Here is a 22,556-nt window from a genome sequence, read left to right as displayed (position 1 = left end):
CCAATGAGCATGGTGGTGACAAACCTAGAAACATAGTCAGGGCAAACCGGTATTCGAACCCACAATCATAGGTTTCTGGCATGCCCAAGGGACGCAAATTGAATACTTACTGTTGATTTCCATGGCACATCAATGCCATAATCATAAAGAATTTCTTCTCCTTCTCTTATGGACCTGCAACAAGTATTATTCTTAACATGCTTGAAGTGGAGTCAGTATGCATTGTAGGGCTGTTATGATTCACATGTGTATTCAGTGAATCGAACCATATCCATTCATGAATTGAATTCATTATTCATGATCACTAGAATCAAATATTTGTGAATATGCAGCCATGAGCATTTACATACCTTGTCCCCTAAAATATCCCTAAAAATAGATTATATGCATAAGTTTTTTCTTCAAAGACAGCACTCTTATATATTTAATTTTACAGTAATGTGGTCACTGGTCATTGTTACATTTGAGCAGAACTCGTACCTGGATAAATGCAATACATAGAATATATAATAAATAAATAGCTAACTAACTATGTCAAATAATTTATGCTGTTATTCATTCACTGAATATAATAAATAATACATCAACTGCTGACTTGTTATCGTAATTTGTGAATAAATATTCGCATTCGTTACCCTATATTCATGATATGAGTCATATTCGCTGCATAGTGTATTTGTTGCCCCCCTAATGCAAAGTATAATGATTAACTTCTTGTCGAATTCAGGTAATCATCATTTAAATTGGAACAACAAAAGACATTAGGAACAAGTATAGAAAGTGCAATCTGCATTATTGAAAGATATACATCTAAGAATACATACCTTGTAGAAATTAAACCAAGTAAACTATCGCCATTTAAGCCTGTGATTCTCTGCATTTTTGCATTTCTTTCAACCATGTCGCCATGGTTGACAAGACGGCCTAGTCTGCCAGTTTCTTTAGTGGCATCAACACTGCATTAAAAAAACAAAGCATAATTAAATATCAGTCCACAGAAACTTATTTTGAGGCAAGATACACCCATTAAAATACTAGATAAAGTCAGTGATAACAGTCATGCAAGCACCTATAACTATAAATACATCATATATAGAAAGTTTTCTATTAACATAATAACACTACATACAGTTTTTAAAATTACATGCATGAATCAAAGTTCAGAGGCCCTGATCAGAATCTTAAAGTTAAGTAAAAGACACTCTTAAATTAGATTAAGATACAGGTTTAAATGCACTACTTCATTTCAAATACATGAACCAAATAAAAAGATCAACTGTTAATATCATGTCTGGTTTCAACAGTGATTATAATGCTAATTTAATTAAACTGCAACTTTTCACTTTAAATACAATGCTAACAAGCCTCAACTATGTCTTACAGCTGAATGAAGAGCATCTGAATTGCTAACTACAATTCCAAAATAACATTTTACTTGTGAAGTTAAGGATGTCACTTGGTGAACCGTTTTTGTATACATACTAAAAGCATAATTATTTGAAATTAAATTAAATTATATCTGAACTTTCTTAATTCTATTAGCCACAGATAGACAAAATGTTCACCTACCTATAAAATAAAATAACATAATTATTTCTACAGGCCAGTGTGCATAATTTTCATCAACTGGATAAGTACATTGGTTAACCCATTCTCCAATGTCCTGGACCATTAACAACTCAAAGTTAGGATAGGTAACAAACAAATCATCAGCAAGAGACAATGGCGTCTTTAATCATTTTCTTAATGATTATGAACAATTAGGTCAAATACATATAAGCACCTACATTGTGTGTTAGGATTATGGTTGTTAAGAAATAGGGCTTTGAAAGTCTGTTACAATTTCAGAGCTCCAGATAAGCTTCGTATCTGCGTAAAATACGCATCAGAAATACGCAGTAAAATAAAATCCAAGCATATCAATTACGCAACGAACATCACAGATACGCTACAAAAATAAAACTTGTATGTAACATCAAAATATTGTGAAGTAACCCTGCATATTTGATTAGCAAATCAGCAACTTATTTTGAAATTACAAACGGGCATTCCGTCAACCTTGCCAAACTCCACGATGACAGTTACATCATGATCATTTGCCATCACACTTTCTTGTGGAAGTATCGTGGTACTTTTGAGTCTTATAAAGCTCTCGAACCCACAAGACACCAGTTTGCAGGGACTAGATGAATAGTGTTTATAACGAACTAACGGATATAACTAACTAACTTTTTAGTCCCGACTATATGCTGTAGTTATTCTGTATATATGCTTATAACGAATTACGGTTATAACGAACTAAAATTTGTAGTCCCTTTGAGTTCGTTATAACCGTAGTTTACTGTACCCACATGTGTAAAAACTAGTGGGTAACAGAAATTTGAATACGCAGATAGAATTACTGATACCCAATGATTTTAAAATGCATGGGTAAAATACCCACAACACCAAAAGCTTATCTGGAGCTCTGAAATTTGTCATCACCAGTTTTTGATTCATGCTGTAAGTATCAGGTTGGAATGACAAATCACCACCAAGAGACAATCACGTCTTTAATCATTTTCTTAATGATCATGAACAATTAGCTGAGGTTAGTGTATATGTAGCCACATTCATGGTGCTAGGATTGATTGCTGTAAGTATCAAGTTGGCATGACAAATCATCAGCAAGAGACAATCACGTCTTTAATCATATTCTTAATGATCATGAACAATTAGCTGAGGTTAGTGTGCATGTAGCCACATTCATGGTGTTAGGATTGATTGCTGTAAGTATCAAGTTGGCATGACAAATCATCAGCAAGAGACAATCACGTCTTTAATCATTTTCTTAATGATCATGAACAATTAGCTGTGGTTAGTGTGCATGTAGCCACATTCATGGTGTTAGGATTGATTGCTGTAAGTATCAAGTTGGCATGACAAATCATCAGCAAGAGACAATCACGTCTTTAATCATATTCTTAATGATCATGAACAAATAGCTGTGGTTAGCGTGCATGTAGCCACATTCATGGTGTTAGGATTGATCGCTGTAAGTATCAAGTTGGCATGACAAATCATCAGCAAGAGACAATCACGTCTTTAATCATTTTCTTAATGATCATGAACAATTAGCTGTGGTTAGTGTGCATGTAGCCACATTCATGGTGTTAGGATTGATTGCTGTAAGTATCAAGTTGGCATGACAAATCATCAGCAAGAGACAGTCACGTCTTTAATCATATTCTTAATGATCATGAACAATTAGCTGTGGTTAGTGTACATGTAGCCACATTCATGGTGTTAGGATTGATTGCTGTAAGTATCAAGTTGGCATGACAAATCATCATCATTGTGTGTTAGGATTACAGTTGTTAAGAAATAGGGTTTAGAAAATTTGTTACAATTTTGTCATCACCAGCTTTTGACCTGTGACATTCCCTGAAAATAATAAGTAAAACTCCACAAAGCATCGCATTCTCAAAGTAGTTTTTCATATCATAGTCACTGAAATACCAATACAAGGAGAGAAAAAGATACCCGGTATGAAATGCTCACCAGAACATCTCTTGGTATCACATATACTGAACAACAAAAGTTCCTGTGATATTGAATAAGATTTAATGCAAAGTTGTTGTTTTTTATACCAAATCTGAAACAATTTCGGTTTGCAACAGATAAAAAACTCAAAACAAGACAAAATATTTTTAAAATGCCTAATTTAATACATATATTATTTACTTCAAGATAAGAGAGAAGCAGGCGATGACGGTATAGGCTTGGGGCATGTGAACGTCAGTATCCTCAGCTACTTAAATTGTGTAAATTGTTCTGAAGCTACATTGACAGGAAACTGCAGTGAAAATTCTACAAAAAGATAATTATGCTTGAGGCTCTTGAATAAATACACCCTCATAGTATTAAAGACAAAAACTGGTTTTGTAGATATGTAGCTGAAACATAACTAACCGTGAGTACCTTCCTTTCTATAATACTTGTTTACTTACCAATATGTTTTGGAATTACTAACAAAGAAAAATCGAAAACATGATGGCACTTTCTTTTCTCTTTTTTCCCCTTCTTTTCCTGAGATTGTTTCTCCATCATAGATTAGGAGAAATTCTCCCTTTTCTCTCACTTGAGTGGTGACAACACCTCTACCTAAAAAACATTTAAAGACAAAAAGACAAAGTCAGAAACATTTTAGGCTAGCAATTCATAAAGTACGAGGACTGGCTGAAAAGTTCTAAGCCTAAGTGAAATATCTCAATGGGATTGAAACAAACTTTTGCCACCAACAAGTACAATCATTTAATGAATCATAGACACAAGAACTGCAACTGTAGTGTTATTATTGTCTTTGTACCAGACCATGTTGTGAACCTACCCATTGAAATCACCAGAAATGGACAAAGCTGGCTGTAGGGCATTCCGGAAAACAATACCTGGGTGCATGACATGGTGACGGCTGATCGACGATTGAACACTCGACATATCGCCAGTGTTGTGGGCATCTGTCATGAGAGGGTGGAGCATATTATCACCAAGTGGGGAATGACAAAAGTTTCTGCAAGATGGGTGCCAAAGCTCTTGACAGCGGATCAGAAATGTGTCACATTCCTGAAGTCCCATAACAATTTATGCCGCTTTGATTTATTGGCCCGATTTGTAACCATGGATCATGTGGATGAAACCTAATTTCATCACTTTCAACCAGAAACCAAAATTCAGTCTAAACAATGGAAGCACCGGATTCACCAGCCCCCCCCAAAAAAGCCAAGTTGGTTCCTTCTGCTGGAAAGGTGAAAGGTGGCTTCAGTCTTTTGGGATTCCAAGGGTAATCTGCTGATTGACTATCCTGAAAAAGGTCAAACTATCAATGGAAGATTTTATGCTGACCTACTGAAACAGCTAAGCGACAGGGAATGCTCACTACAGGAGTCCTGTTCCACCAAGACAATGCTCCTGTTCACAAATCGGTGGTTGCCATGTCAACGATCCATGATTGTGGCTTCGAACTCATTGACCATCCCCTTTATTCACCCGATTTGGCCCCGTCAGACTTCCACCTGTTTCCCAAAATGAAAAAGGAACTAGCCAGTCGCCATTTTCCTAGTAATGATGACGTCATTTCTCTTGTGAATGACTTTTTAAGGGTGGCTGAAGAAAATCTCTTCTTGACCGGCATCCAGGCCTTGCAGCATCGCTGGCAAAAGTGTGTAAACCTGGAAGGGGACTATGTGGAGATATAAATGAAAACCATCAATTTGGTACGGGTCTTTCACGGTTAGCATGGTTAGGCTTAGAACTTTTCAGCCAGCCCTCATAACTAAGAGGTTTGGAGTAAATTACTAGGTTTTCTCGCATATCTAGTTCAAATAAAAAAATACCCACAATCCTGCACTGATCAGTGTCTTGTTGGTATTCTTATTGTGTCTATGATAGAGACAGATTGTTGTTGTATCTATTCTGATGGCTATATTGATACATGTACTTTAATTCAAAACAATTCACAAGGAAAATCAAATTCAGCTATGTAATTCTATATTTAGAAAACTTGTACAATAACTGATAATGCCATAGGGTAATGATGCATATAATCATATTTACCTTTGCCATCAAAATTCTTGATCACAAACCCCCCAGGGTCTGATTTCCTTAAAGCCCACTTTTGGGCCAAAGAAATTTGATCTTCCTTGCGCTGTAAACACAAAGAACATTTTTTTGTGAGCACATTTATTCAATTACACTGATTTCACAAATCAAGTTCATATTGCTTTTCCTTGGTGGCTTCAGCACCTGATTTCTAAAAACAAACTTCAGTTAAAAAACTGACTTTAAGTCTGCGATTTTACTCAAAATTTGAAAAAACTGACTTCGATTTTGAGTTTACAATTTGAGTTAGGTAGGAAGATAACTTAAGATTTTTTGTAGGTCATAAAATGGTGCTGATGAATAGGCGTAGTTGTCACAGGCAGAAACAAAAATCGACTTTGCCAAGGAGATTAGTCGGTAGACAGAATCCTCTCGAGTTCATGGAACCTGGGAGTTGTTTATGCAGTTCCGTTTCCGTGCGGGGAGCATTTTTTATTATTGTTTCCCTTGTTTATGAGAAACTTGAACGATGCTCCAACCAAAGCAGTCCATTACCTGTTTTAACGCAGGTTCTTGTAGCCCTGCGTTACCTGGCCACTTGATCTTCTTATTCTTTGATCGCTGATTCATATGCGAAATCAGTAATGAATTCATTTTTGCATGTTATGATAAAATATCACCAGAAAGAATCACACAGATTATGATCTGCTTCATTTCTATAGTCTCCTTGGAGACTGGGGATATCCATGCAAGTCAGTTTAATTGACACCTTTCCTCACAACCTCATGCCGGGCTGAAGAAGGATATGACAGAAGTCATTCTAGAACTAGAGTTTGAGTAGAACACCTCAAAATGCGGGTAAAATTGTAACTGTCATTCTAGATAATATTGGTATTGATAGAAAACCTATAATAAATGTTGATCAGGATGAGTGAGTGAGTATGGTTTTACACCGCTTTTAGCAATATTCCAGCAATATCACGGTGGGGGACAGCAGAAATGGGCTTCACACATTGTACCCATGTCGGGAATCGAACCCGGGTCTTCAGCGTGATGAGCGAACGCCTTAACCACTTGGCTACCCGACCGCAATGTCAGTGTCCATGTTGCTGATGAATGGACAGGTAAACAGCAGCTATTCAGCTTAATGCTTGTACGAATTATATAAAACTGTTTCCTGAGAACAACTTACCTGGGAGTAGTTTATGCGGTTCCGTCTCCGTGCGGGGAGCATTTTTTATTATTGTTTCCCTTGTTTATGAGAAACTTGAACGATGCTCCAACCGAAGCAGTCCATTACCTGTTTTAACGCAGGTTCTTGTAGCCCTGCGTTACCTGGCCACTTGATCTTCTTATTCTTTGATCGCTGATTCATATGCGAAATCAGTAATGAATTCATTTTTGCATGTTATGATAAAATATCACCAGAAAGAATCACACAGATTATGATCTGCTTCATTTCTATAGTCTCCTTGGAGACTGGGGATATCCATGCAAGTCAGTTTAACTGACACCTTTCCTCACAACCTCATGCCGGGCTGAAGAAGGATATGACAGAAGTCATTCTAGAACTAGAGTTTGAGTAGAACACCTCAAAATGCGGGTAAAATTGTAACTGTCATTCTAGATAATATTGGTATTGATAGAAAACCTATAATAAATGTTGATCAGGATGAGTGAGTGAGTATGGTTTTACACCGCTTTTAGCAATATTCCAGCAATATCACGGTGGGGGACAGCAGAAATGGGCTTCACACATTGTACCCATGTCGGGAATCGAACCCGGGTCTTCAGCGTGATGAGCGAACGCCTTAACCACTTGGCTACCCGACCACAATGTCAGTGTCCATGTTGCTGATGAATGGACAGGTAAACAGCAGCTATTCAGCTTAATGCTTGTACGAATTATATAAAACTGTTTCCTGAGAACAACTTGTTTTTGACCTAAAGCAGGACCCAGGCCACTTATCATACACATGTTATAGGAAATACGTTAAGTGGGAAGGGGGCAAAGGATTTGCTTGCTCATTTTTCTTTCAGATTATCAATGTAATAAATTGCAACTGACATTTACTGACCTATGCATAAATGCATTGATAATATCTGTGTTGGATGTAGCTCCAACTATTTTGATACATTGATACTTGTTATATGCGGTCATAAGAACTTTGCAATCAACAATTGTTTCGATGAATTATTAATGCTGGTAAATATTTGGTATCTACATTCTACAGGTAATCAGTTGCTATTAGACAGTCCAGGTATAGTCAGGGATGACTTTGCTAGTTAGATTAAATAGGCATGTGGATCCACCCATGTTACTGTCAATAGGAATGGATGAAATTCCAACAAACGACAAATTTCCTTGCATTATTTATTTATATATCTTAGCAATTAAAATAGCCACAAACATATAGAGTCAACAATTATTCCATACAGCACTTTTCGTCTGAGCACCTCCAGTATGCACAGTCCTTCTGACTACCGATCTACCTACCTGTGGTTGGAATATTTCAGTCACAAGGAGTTCTATCAAAACTATTTCTCTTGTCCATATCAGTGATTAATATCTATATGGTCATTTCACTTACATTTCTTCAGCAAAGAAAACCCTTTAGTTAATTATATCCAATTACTGAGAATTTGAATAAATACACTGTTTTATTAATCACCATCTCATGTCCCAACCCAAACACCACCATACCCATTGACAGACTCTCCCAAACAGATCATACGAGTCAGTGACTAAGATAAGATAATATTTTATTAATCTGTCACACATCATATGTTATAGTGGAAGGAAAAAAATCATCACAAAAATGGTCTTTACTATCTGGCCAAAAAGGCCTATGAGACACAATATTATACTGGTGATACAATAAGTGCACTCAAGCATACTGAAGCTCCATAAATTAGATGGCTTTGGTTGAAATAATTGCCTCGTCCTAGGTCGACTACCTTACTGAAAGCACAAACTGTAAACACTGATCCTGTAGATATTTGCAGTACATAAAACATGACATACATGAACCTGTGGACCAAACATGTCATCTGGGATTCAGTTGCTAATAAATACATTTTTGGATCAATTTGGTCCATATATGACTATATAACAGTCATCTCTATAATAGGACACACTAATAAGACACACTAACCAGGGTTCCCTGTCTCTGTTATTAGTTACTGTTACATGTACAATGTATGTAGACATGTACTGCAATACTGACCATAACAATCACTTCAGTAGAAAGCATAGTTCATATAAATTATGAAACTTATTATAACAGTATTTTTTAAGAGTCAGGGATGGGCAATGAACAATTAATCTATCAACATATTATTATGTATATCATAACCCACTTTTGTTATATTGGTTAGAATTTTGACAAAGAGTTAAATGATGTAGCTTTCAAAATCTTTTTTTTTCAAAGTTAAACGGCCATTCAAATTAATGGTGTTTTTCAATGCCTCCAGTTTTTGCCTACCCACCAATCAACAGGCAGCATTATGTCTGTGGACAGACATATAGACGTATTTCTTCATTACCATGGACCCTTGGTCAAAACTTCAAATATTTGTATGATAGTAGTTTATACATAGCTATTATATAACTGTTTGTCCATTGTTAAGTCACTGTAATTGTGTCAATGTTACATAACTGGGAATTACTTTTTAATGTATATAATACCTACATGCTGGGGTTTGTCAAATGTATGCAACCATGTACCTGTCTTCTTTCATGATATTTAAGTTGTTTGTCAATGTTATATATATATTATATTTAGTGTGACACGCCACTAATTAAGCGAGTAAAAGTGTCCCAATAACATCAAAATTTAAATACCCAAAACAATTACAAGTTTGCATTTAAGTAATTTGGTATTGAAACATTTTTTTAATAATAAGGATATTAACACAAGAACATTGCATAGCAAAATAAAAATACATGCAGTGAATTAGGATTTTCGATGTGTTTGCCTTCGACCGGAATAGAACCGATGTCTAAAGATTAATCTTTAAGACTACCATTCAAAAGCTTCATTACATCTAACTTAAATATCATAAATATACACTTTGCTATCATGAAGATCAATGTGTGAACCCATCACACATGTTAAAATGACAACTGCATTTTTGCCAAGTACTTTATGAAAATATTATTTTCGAAACATTACTTTCAAATTTGCAGTTAGTTTATTCGTTAAATAATAAATATCAAAATATCATACGAAAAAGCAGTCACTAATCCATTTCAGCATGGCTCCAAATAGATCTATATACAAACATTTATAATGAATATTTGAGAAAATATAAATTTTAATTATGAAATTATTTTTTTTTAAACATGAAATATGTTTGTGAAATATATTCTTGTAATGATACACCATTAAACGTAAAGTGAATCGATTAACAACTGTGTAAGGGGGGCTTTGTTACATAAGATGGGGTCGAAACTTGTTCGGGTCTGTCTCCCTATCCTATTGAGATCAGGAAGGGCAGAACAGCTGTCAGGTCGACGTGTTGTGACCGCATCGAGTCCGGTTTTCGATCGCAATGTTGATGTTAGTCAAAATAGTGCTGAGAAGCTGATATAAAGTATAATAGTGGGCCATCAACATCAACTGACATCGCGATCTTGGGCATCGTACGGAATAGGCCTAGAATCTATATATCAATCTTTTTTACACTGCAAAAACACAATTTTAAAAATAAATACACCCGACATAAATCTTGATCCCTCTCATGAGCTTTACCAGTTGAATACTAGATCTATCAATAATATGTGTTAAATCGAGTTGACCAAGCTTTCCAAATAATAGGCCCGAAATACTCAATTCATAATGCGATGAGGCATAGGGCCTAAGGGTCAAAGACGAAGTCAATCTCGTCAAGATCATATTCATAATATATAACGAGGCATCTGAATTTAGATATATTTTCATATGGGCATCGTGGGATGTGTTTTTTATCATCGTCAACTCTTACTAGGGTTACTTCTAAGAACATTTGACTACAACTTACCCGAATCGTCCTGCCTCTCCTCGCTCTCATCCTGCTCAATTTTCCCGCGGCCTGAGCACTCCACTGCGCAAGCGCGACGATGATGTTCCGGCACTGCAGTTCCGGTTTCAACATACACAAAACATGGCGCCAGGGAAGTTTGTGTATATGGTCTCACACTTTCCATGACAAAATGGTGAAGTGAAGACTTTTAAAGTGTTCACGTTTTTGATGAAAGGAGGTCATAATACATCCAAAAAATACTGTAACACAACTGAGGACCTGGTTGAGGTCCTCAGTTGAATTTGAAGCCGTCAGTTTCTGCTGTGTATTCTTGTTGGGGTCCTCACTTGACCAGTGTTACACACACACACACACACACACACACACACACACACACACACACACACACACACACACACACGCACGCACACACACACACACAAATGCATGCACGGCGTTATATAAGTATAATTATCTTGAACACGACGTCAAACCTCACCTCACATACACTTAAGTACGTATATGCGCAACTATTTGTCAGAGCCACCTAAATATGTTAAACAAAACAAAACTACTTCATCAATATACAACGTTTATTTCTTGTAATGCATGCACATCGCAAAATTCAGATGCCGGATTCTGGGCTGCCTGTGGTATCCCGCCATCGCTGAAATACACAAGGTCATGGTTATTACAAAATGAACACACCAAATGCCAGTATAACACTATTTGTTGTCACGTCATATACGTCCTCGGCTATCATATTGTAACGGGAGATAGGATAATGGATTTGTCTAAGGCCTCGCGATTCACTCTCCATATCCACTATCCATACCTCTTTCCACTGTAGTGACTTCGAATACCCAATTAGCAAGGAATATATTCCTTGGTCCATCTTCGTGATTTGAGGTCACTTGGTCACTGAGTTTCCAGCATTAAGCTGACATTTCGTGAACCAGTGGTACAATTTACCTACTCACCCAAATTAGACTCCCTCATTCTGTCTGCCTGGAGACTATACCGACTTGTAAATTCACACACAGTTTTCTAATACGAAAAGTTGAGATGACGGATTGAGTAATACAAAGGGAAATATACGTGAGTGAGTATGGTTTTACGCCGCTTTTATCAATATTCCAGCAATATCACGGCGGGGAAATGGGCTTCACACACTGTACCCATGTCGGGAATCGAACCCGGGTCTTCGGGATGACGAGCGAACGCTTTAACCACGAGGCTAAAACCCCGCCCCTAGGAAAGTATAAGGATTATTTGAGCTACTAATGGAAACAGTTGTAGGAATAATATTGAATTCTTTCAAACTCTTCTACATTTGTATTCAGCTAATTGTATTGTGAGATTGTTAGATAATAACAACGAGTGTTAATAAGCATCGGTTCTTAATATATGAACTCATCATGAACATGTTGACTTATCTGGTATTGACCGAGGATAGCTTGACAGTGCAAGGTCAATTTAAATGGATTGTGCGATGTATTAATAATAATGTTATGAATATTTTCAATACCTTATGGTTAATAGTTCTTCTGTGTGGGGTATTTTGGGTAGTACGGATATCCTGTCGGGTAGTACGGGTAGCGGCCTGGGTAGCTACCATCATCATAAGATGGTACAGATCGTCGGTACCCTGGTCAAGGTAAAACAAGATGTTATAATTATGTCAGATACATCATGAAGACAATGGCAGGCTGTCTTAGTTAAAACACGTGTGTGTTGTGATATTAGATAATTCATTGGGAAGAGACGGAAATATTACATCGACACTATTGACACATAGTTGTATCCATATGAAATATCAGAATTAATATTATAGAAAGTGTATTTTATAAATGTTACATGTGGCACTGATTACTTACTTTCATGTAATCATGGGATATAAATGATTGCAATATAAATAGATATTGTATTAAAATTTCCGAAAAGATACGGGAATTTAAGACCAAATTCCATATTATAAGAAATGTTATATTTGGGATGACACTTTTTCAGTAAAGTAAAGATTCTAGTACTGTTTGTGGTTTGGTCCCATCCAGGATTCGAACCCACACTGCCAGAGTGAGGCACCTAATCACCAGCACACAATGTCAACTTCCACAAAAAACGAAAGTCCGACAACTGGTAGGCAAGCCACGGATGGGACTCAACCCCAAAACGTTCTAGAATCTGTACTCTACTTAGAAAGTGTTATCCCAAACATAACCTTTGTTACATTTGATCATTTTTTAAATGGCATTGTGTACTAGTATTCACACGAACTCCATACTATTATGATATGATATGAAGAAGAACTTGGAATATATATTACTCACTTCTGTAATATCCTCCATACTTATCTGGAAGAAATCATATACAGTATACAGACAGGTGTATATATTTCAGTTCGTATACATTCAGCCATCAAAACATCATTGACTATGCACTAGTGGTAAGATGGCAGTGTAAAGGCATGGCGAACGATACATAGCTGATAATAAGTGTATTTGCCATCCAAAACAGGATCTTCCACAGGAGATATTTCTTGGGAGATATCTTCGATCATGACTGTCATTACATAACAATACTTTGCAGACCTTTGAAACGTCATCTGTTTCATGATGTCACAAAACGTTCTGCCACTTTTTTTGTTTAACAGCGCACTCAGCAATATTCCAGTTATATGACGGCGGTCTGTTAATAATCGTGAGTCGTGGGAAAGTAGAAAGTAGCGGGTACTGGTGCGAGTTTCGTCGAATTCAGAAAATATGTGTATCAAATTGTCGTAGATCGATAGCTGGAATAATGCTGAGAGCGGCGTTAGGCAACAAAGAAAGAAACAAAGAAACTCTACTATCTCTCATATATACAGTTTCACATGAAGGGTGTTGAACTGGGTACGTCGTGGTAGTACTGACCTTGGTTGGGGTATCCAGGGTACCTCCCTCCGGGATACACATCCGATTTCTGACCGCGGTACGGATACTGGTCGTACACAGATCCGGAACACACCAGCACGCATGCGCATATCAGGGCAACAGACAAGATGGATGCCATGGTTCAGATTCTGAAAGAGATGAATTATCTTTGGCTGTTTTCAAATGTTTTGACAAGACGATATACAACTTCGATAGCATCTAAACATGACAGATCATAATACAAGATATTCTTTGTTAAGACCGCAACCGAATACAGAAGTTCAGAAGCAGACATCTAGATGAAACCACACCTTCTTAAGGTGGCTTTGTTGTAAAGGTAAGTTCATTTACAAAGCCCCTACCCAAACATTATATTTGCTTTTAGCACTTGGATGTCAACATATATAAAAAGCTTCAAAGTTTGAAGAGTGTAAATAAAGGTGCTTTTTCTGACAAATTTGCTAGTATTACCATCTAGCAATTCAATACCCCAAGTTGTTTGCTAAGGAAAGAAGAAAAGACTCACCAGAAAGTCAGCAATCAGTCTGGAGAGAAAGATGTCAGTGTTCTTGAACAGTCACACGGGTCTTATATACACGTTGAACCGACCAGAAGTTTTTTGGATGCATTATGTTGTCATAAATTATTTGGAATCATGCGTCTACAGCCTGAAAAAATATTTTGCTAGTCATGTCACGGTAGACTGCCCAGTGACAGGGACAGAAGATTGTGCAATAAGTTGTGAGGTCTTCCGCATTGGATTTTGTCAGCTGTCATTTCTGTTTTAATTGCTCACGTGAAACATGACAACACTATATGGAAACACTCATGGGATGGTAGCTTTCGCTTTCTGTACATCGGTTCTTCTACATATTGTTATAAGGTTTAAAAAATGCACATCAAAAACATTAGAAAATGGTAACAAATATAACCGTTATAGCTGCAATGAGGAGTTGCACTAGATACAGTTTGTGACACAGCTTTGAGTTCGGAAGGAATCAATATATAAAAGACATTTCACATTTATCACAAGTGTATTCTGAACATTTCATGATTATCATTGGATTGGTTCCTGGTTATCGTCCATTAGTTAATGAAACAAATAGAGAGTTTCAAGGTATATTTCCTTTGGAGCTTCCGGATGCGAGTCACGAAATCAATAGAGAGATGAGCAATCTGGCACGTAGGCTTCTGTATTTTTCCGATTACGACACACTTGAGTTCATGGTCAGATCTAACTTTTAACGAATCAAAATGAAGTATTGTGACATGTGACAAAGACAGGCCAGGCCCGAACCCTATAGAATGATACCTTCAACATTAGGAGAGGAGAGGGCGGTTTGCAATCGATCGAGTCGAATCCCGATCGTTCTAAGTTTACCCTAGTTAGTGACGAGTCTGGCTGGTCTGATCCCGTTCTGTATTGATAGATGGGGTGAGAGTAAGTAAAACTATATGAGTATAAAGCTGGTGTTGCGTTTCTTTATTATGCGAGTATGAATGTTGATAGAGACAACTTGGAGTAAGCGTTGTTAGACCAATCACTCCTTGACGTAACCGAGCCGCTGCGGACACGGCGAGTTGCAATGTCATGGGGTAATTGACCATGATGACCAGGAACAGCAATACATTTAGTGACTGTAGCAGGGTCGCACTGGACGCCCAAAAGCATTTACGACATTATGACTGCGAAAAATCCTGTTCACTTCTCCACTCTCATCCCATAGTATTGTTCCTTTGGATTCCTGATAGAATTGACCCCAGGTATCTGTGTATGCTGTCGATTTGTTTATTTGTTTGATTGTTTGTTGTTTAACGCCGTACTCAGCAATATTCCAGCTATATGACGGCTGTCTGGACATATTCGAGTCTGGAATATTCAGTGTGCCGCGTAAATAGATCTTTAGTAACCCCTGCATGCTCTATAAGGCGACATTGCTTGTCGTAAGAGGCGACTGATGGGATTGGGGGGTCAGGCTCGCTGACTTGGTTGATGCATGTTATCGATCCCAATTGCGTGGATCGATGCTCATGATGTCAATCACTGGATTGTCTGGTCCAGACTCGATTATTTCCAGACGGCCGTCATATATGTGGAATATTGCTGAGTGCGGCGTAAAACAACAAACAAACTATTACTATTGTTATTATTTATAGAATTCCATAAGAGATGATATTCAGTATGCGTATGAAGTACATTTCAAATTAATGGCAACAGTTTTCAGAATAAAGGACACATTTGCAACTTCGTATATGTCAATTCCCTTGACCACCACACATAAATGAGTGCATTAAATGCAGCTCAGCCGAATGCTGCACCTGACTCTGAGTTCACCTTGTACGCTCGAATATGGCGGCGAGTTCCGCTACATTGAAATCATGAACATTTATCAAAATGTGTTTTTTCTAATGTAGAAACTGCTGTATCACTGTCGAATTTGGAAGCTCATGAAATAAATATGAATTGCACTGTTTAGCCATGTTAAAGTCGAGATAAGCAAAGCTTTTCTGGTCCATCAATTCCAACATTGTCACAGTCTTTCCTGTTGATAATTTCAGGTGATGAATAAAAGCTCGATGTCATTGATGTTTTGTGCATGATTGGGTGCAAAACAGCGTGCCATGACGTACCGCATAAAATTGTTAACGAGGGACCACGCCTCGCCTCTGGAGCTGAGGGCTAGACGTTGTTATTGCAGCCAGCTGTGCAACTGATAGTGTTTACAGTAAGAAGATTACTGTGTTTACCTGTTAAATATTGCATGAAAAATAAGTGAACATGGTTTAACGTCACATTAGACAGTATTTCAGTCATATCTCGGTGTGTCAGCTTGATTTAGGATGAAACCAGAAACATCATGAAGGCGAATCTGGGATCCATCCATCCATCCATCATGTTGACTTCACAATATATTCTTATCAAAGTAGTGGCCCGGTAGATATCACAGTAGGGGCCTGATAGTGCTGATTAGTCTTTTACATTCCTTGATAAGCCTCTGGGGCGCATAGTAAGCCAACATCATGCGTTGTCGATGGGTGTGACATTAGTTAGTAGCTATAGGTGCTCCCGTTCGATTTCAAAACCCCGGACAACCCTTGTGAATGCGACTTGACAATTTTTGGGTACCTACGTTAACTTGGTTGACCAATGCGGGATTATATTAACTGATTGACTTCGGTTGACCAAAGTTACCCACACCTACTCAAGCCCTGGGATGCGATACTCTGTCAAAGCCTCGTCAAAGCTAATTAGCCTCAGTGATTGATTCAGTCATGAATAAAAGCATTCAATGAATATAATCAACTAGGAATTGATAGTATAGGTATATGCTAATGTGTGTTAGGGTAATTTACTTTCGAATATAGTTACATAAACTGTGAGACAAAAAGAACTATACCTCTCAGTTGATTTTGTCATCTTCTTTTTATATAGAATTGAAATATCTTAATATTGATATTATGTAAAATGAACTGTACTGTACTACTCAAAGAGTACTTTAAACATAATTTGATTTAAGAGTTATAAAAATATATTCAAAATCTGCCAAATACACAACTGCTGATGGGTATCTTAGACATCTTATAAACATAATAATTTTTCCCTGTTTTTCTCCAACATTTCAAACATGGGGTCGTGTGGTTGCTAATCCATTTCTTACCCTGGTCAATTCTATTTTAACAACATAATTCAACCACAGATTACTTTTTACAAAATGTTACAGGAATAAGTGATGCATAAACAAAACTAATCAAATTTAACAACGGTTCTTTTAATTTTAAATTACATGAAATAAACCAACATCGGTATACTTTCTTTTATCTCTCAGTTTAAAACTTTAGAATCAGCTTTGATGTCCAGAAACTTCCTACATTGTAACCATATGGGAAATCGTGTCCGGCTCAATAATCATAGTGTTGTAGTGTTATAACAATGATTATTAGTCTCGTGTTTGAGATACAGGAGGTAAGACACTAAATCCGTACATCAAACGTGTATCGTACAAGGTTGAACTCGTTTTTGTTTTTTTGATTGGATAACCCCTGACCTCTGTCACACCGGACCTTCTTTTTTCATTCATAAAAAAAGTCTCGAGACGTCATTCTATTTGCAACTACATTGCACTTTATTAAACCAAACAACATTGTCACACGCATCAACTTCACTTTGCATTCTATATTACTTATGCACAGAGCTACTGCAGACATTATATATTAGAGCTTACCCCTTTGCAATGTATTACTACCGCTAGACAGATCGAGGGTCCCTATGAGCGTGAAGGCACCCAACCCATTTCTCGACTTTCAATTTTATTTAACATGAAGGGATACGCGTGGTGAAATGAAGTCACCAAAACTATCTGGATATATATCGGGACTTACGTTGGATGTTCCGGTTGTGCCATCAGTGTCCCATTCGAGGCGTATTTTGTGGCACTGTTTCATACACGACCAGATCACTCAAAGTAAACAACTCTGATACAAATCTTTAAACAACTCCCTGAAAGTGTGTCTGACTTCTGATTTTGTGGCCCAGAACATCCCAAATGCGAACAATAACATGCCCTAGCATAAATCACGGTTGTCTTTTCTTATTCCGATGGTGACCTCCCCCTAGTTCAAAGCTGTCACTGACATGCAAACAGACTTGAGTTTGTTGGTTTTAACGTCTTCAGTATCGGGTCGTACAGTTAACATGAATGTCTTTCAGATTTCCCTCTTCCAAAATGGTAGGACAGGATATAAATTCAGCTGAAAGATCAAGGAAACCGCAAAATTTTGATTGCACCGCCAGGAACTTCGATCGCGCGAGTGACCGACTGTTTGTCCGATATTTAAAGCGCAGCGCTAACTGACTTTTCATATTTTCTTATAGGTGTCGTGCGTACTAACAACAGTGCCCTTGCATTTCCATAAGTTGAATAAATTCTTAAACTAAGATCTTGTGGGTTGTTGCTGTCATGTTTGCACACACAACACCAGGAAAATGTTGTTAATGCGTATGCATAGAAATATCAACAATGCCCATATTTGGCCATATTTCATTATTCATGTGCAACCAGATTTGCAACCGGTTTCAGTTTGATCTGCCAAGGAAAGAAACTTTTTATGTTTTTACACTTAAATACATATTTTGACGTGGATAATAAATAAAATAGCACACTCATTTTCGTTAGATAACATTTTTTTTACAAAACAAGTGGACATTCTACGGTATCTGACCGAGCGAAAGCGACGTCAGATACCAAAGAAAGTTCAAGAGTTTCGTAAAAAAAATGGTTTCTAACGAGAACGAGCTTAGTATTCTGTGTTTATGTTTGTATTGAGAGGTATTTCAATCCGCTACAGATAAATGAACAAGGGGAGGTCACTCTGTACATGTGGCGGTCACATCATCAGTAACCCATCAACAATGATTCATCTTTCCCTGAGGCTGCTGCTCTCCTGGTTGATGAAGATATGGATACATACCCACCTGCATAAATTATATAAATATAGCAATATCACAAGAGCGATTTAGGCAATAGTTTTTTCCTTGCAGCTTTGTCTTGTCACCTGGCTTGGAAGACTTAAAGATTCACCACGTGACCACATACGGAGTGCACACCGAGAAGGAACAACGCCTTGCTAACAGCAGAGGCGACACTTGCGTTCCGCAAATATTATCATTATGTATATTATTTGAGAAACAAATATGTAGAAGGGAATACCTGCGTCCTTCGTGTAACATGTTACAAAAAACATGTATTCATATTTGTATTTATCCTTGAAAAAATATATAGATGACTTTATAACTTTTCAACTGATGTTCTTTTCTGAAACAGGAAATCCTTGTTATTTTGGGTCCGCATATCATTGCACGATCATAACAGCGGAGGTCCGGGGTTCTATCCCCGACACGTCATACCAAAAAACGTTAAAAGATGATACTTGTTGTTACCATGCCTTACGCCTGGCTTTGAAAACTTAAATGTTCACGAGGTGACTCTACACGGAGTGTACGCCGAGAAGGAACAATGCCTTGCTAACAGCAGAGGCAACACTTGCATTCAGCAAATATGGTAATTATGGATATTATTTGAGAAAGAAATATGTAGCGAGGAATACCTGCGTCCTTCGTCTAACATGTTACAAAAAAACATGTATTCATATTTGTATTTATCCTTGAAAAAATATATGATTGACTCTATAACTTTTCAATTGATGTTCCGTTCTGAAACTGGAAATCGTTGATACAATGGGTCCGCATATCATTGCACGATCATAACAGTTCCAACAGGCAATACAAGCTGATGTGTGTGTTTAACATTCACCAAGACCGCCTCCATGGTCTAGTGGAAAGCGAAAGGTTCGGGGTTCGATCCCCGGACGCGTCATACCAAAAAACGTTAAAAGATGATACTTGCTGTTACCCTGCCTGGCGCCCGGCATTTAAGACGCTAAAACAAGGACTGGTCGGCTTGAAGTCAGTATACTGTGTCTCGGTGGGGTATTCATGGTAAACTGCAGCATGGTATCTCAGTGGGGTATCACTATAAAATCGGCATTAGTTCGGACTACTTCAAGCAGGCACACACACACACACACACACACACACACACACACACACACACACACACACACACACATACACAAATGCATGCACAACGTTATATAAGTAAAATACTCTTGAACACGACGTCAAACCTCACCTCACATACACTTAAGTACGTATATGCGCAACTATTTGTCAGGGCCACCTAAATATGTTAAACAAAACAAAACTACTTCATCAATATACAACGTTTATTCTTGTAATGCATGCACATCGCATAATTCAGATGCCGGATTCTGGGCCGCCTGTGGTATCCCGCCATCGCTGAAATACACAAGTTGTGGTTATTACAAAATGAACACACCAAATGCCAGTATAACACTATTTGTCGTCACGTCATATGTCAAATTTCAAGTCCTCGTCTATCATATTGTAACGAGAGATAGGATAATGGATTGCTATAATGCCTCGCAATTCACTCTGCATATCCACTATCAATGCGTCTGCATATTCTCTATCAATGCCCCTGCATATCCATTATCCATGCCCTGCATAGCAACTATCCCTGCCACTGCATATCCACTATCCATACCCCTGCATATCCACTATCATTGCCTCTGCATATTCACTATCCATACCTCTTTCCACTGTAGTGACTTCGAATACCAAATTATCAACAAATATATTCCTTGGTCCATCTTCGTGATGTGAGGTCACTTGGTCACTGAGTTTCCAGCATTAAACTGACATTTCGTGATACAGCGGTACAATTTACCTACTCACCCAAATAAGACTACCTCAGCTTGTCTGGAGACCAAACCGACTTGTAAATTCACAAACAGTTTCTCTCCGCTTCAGATGATAGATTGAGTAATACAAAGGAAAGTATAAGTGAGTGAGTATGGTTTTACGCCGCTTTTATCAATATTCCAGCAATATCACGGCGGGGGACAACGTGAATAGGCTTCACACATTGTACCCACGTCGGGAATCGAACCCGGGTCTTCGGGATGACGAGCGAACGCTTTAACCACGAGGCTAACCCCCGCCCCTAGGAAAGTATAAGGATTATTTAAGCTACAAATGGAAACAGTTGTAGGAATAATACTGACTTTTTTCAAACTTCTACATTTGTATTCAGCTTATTGTATTGTGATATTGTTAGATAATAACAACGAGTGTTTATAAGCATCAGTTCTAAATATATGAACTCATCACGAACCTGTTGACTTATGTGGTATTGACCGAGGATAGCTTGACAGTGCAAGGTCAATTTAAATGGATTGTGCGATGTATTAATAATAATGTTATGAATATTTTCAATACCTTATGGTTAATAGTTCTTCTGTGTGGGGTATTTTGGGTAGTACGGATATCCTGTCGGGTAGTACGGGTAGTGGCCTGGGTAGCTACCATCATCATAGGATGGTACAGATCGTCGGTACCCTGGTCAAGGTAAAACAAGATGTTATATTATAGAAAGTTTATTTTATAAACGTTACATGTGGCACTGATTACTTACTTTCATGTAATCATGGGATATAAATGATTGCAATATAAATAGATATTGTATTAACATTTCCGAAAGAAATACGGAATTTTTAAGACCGAATTCCATAATATAACAAATGTTATATTTGGGATGACACTTTTTCAGTAAAGTAAAGATTCTAGTACTGTTGGTGGTTTGGTCCCATCCAGGATTCGAACCCACACTGCCAGAGTGAGGCACCTAATCACCAGCACACAATGTCAACTTCCACAAAATACGAAAGTCCGACAACTGGTAGGCAAGCCACGGATGGGACTCAACCCCAAAACGTTCTAGAATCTGTACTCTACTTAGAAAGTGTTATCCCAAACATAACTTTTGTTACATTTGATCATTTTTTAAATGGCATTGTGTACTAGTATTCACACGAACTCCATACTATTATGATATGATATGAAGAAGAATATTTATTACTCACTTCTGTAATATCCTCCATACTTATCTGGAAGAAATCATATACAGTATACAGACAGGTGTATATATTTCAGTTCGTATACATTCAGCCATCAAAACATCATTGACTATGCACTAGTGGTAAGATGGCAGTGTAAAGGCATGGCGAACGATACATAGCTGATAATAAGTGTATTTGCCATCCAAAACAGGATCTTCCACAGGAGATATTTCTTGGGAAATATCTTCGATCATGACTGACATTATATAACAATACTTTGCAGACCTTTATAACGTCATCTGTTTCATGATGTCACAATCAAATGGCATCCCAAAACGTTCTGCCACTGTTTGTTTGTTTTATGTTTAACACCGCACTCAGCAATATTCCAGTTATATGACGGCGGTCTGTTAATAATCGTGAGTTGTGGGAAAGTAGATAGTAGAGGGTAGTGATGCGAGTTTCGTCGAATTCAGAAAATATGTGTATCCAATTGTCGTAAATCGATGCTCATGGTGTCAATCACTAGATTGTCTGGTCCAGGCTGCCGTCATATAGCTGGAATAATGCTGAGAGCGGCGTTAG

Source organism: Haliotis cracherodii, unplaced genomic scaffold, assembly GCF_022045235.1.
Source record: "Haliotis cracherodii isolate W230 unplaced genomic scaffold, xgHalCrac1.p SCAF_11, whole genome shotgun sequence".
Lineage (NCBI taxonomy): Eukaryota > Metazoa > Mollusca > Gastropoda > Lepetellida > Haliotidae > Haliotis > Haliotis cracherodii.
This window is presented reverse-complemented; position numbering follows the sequence as displayed.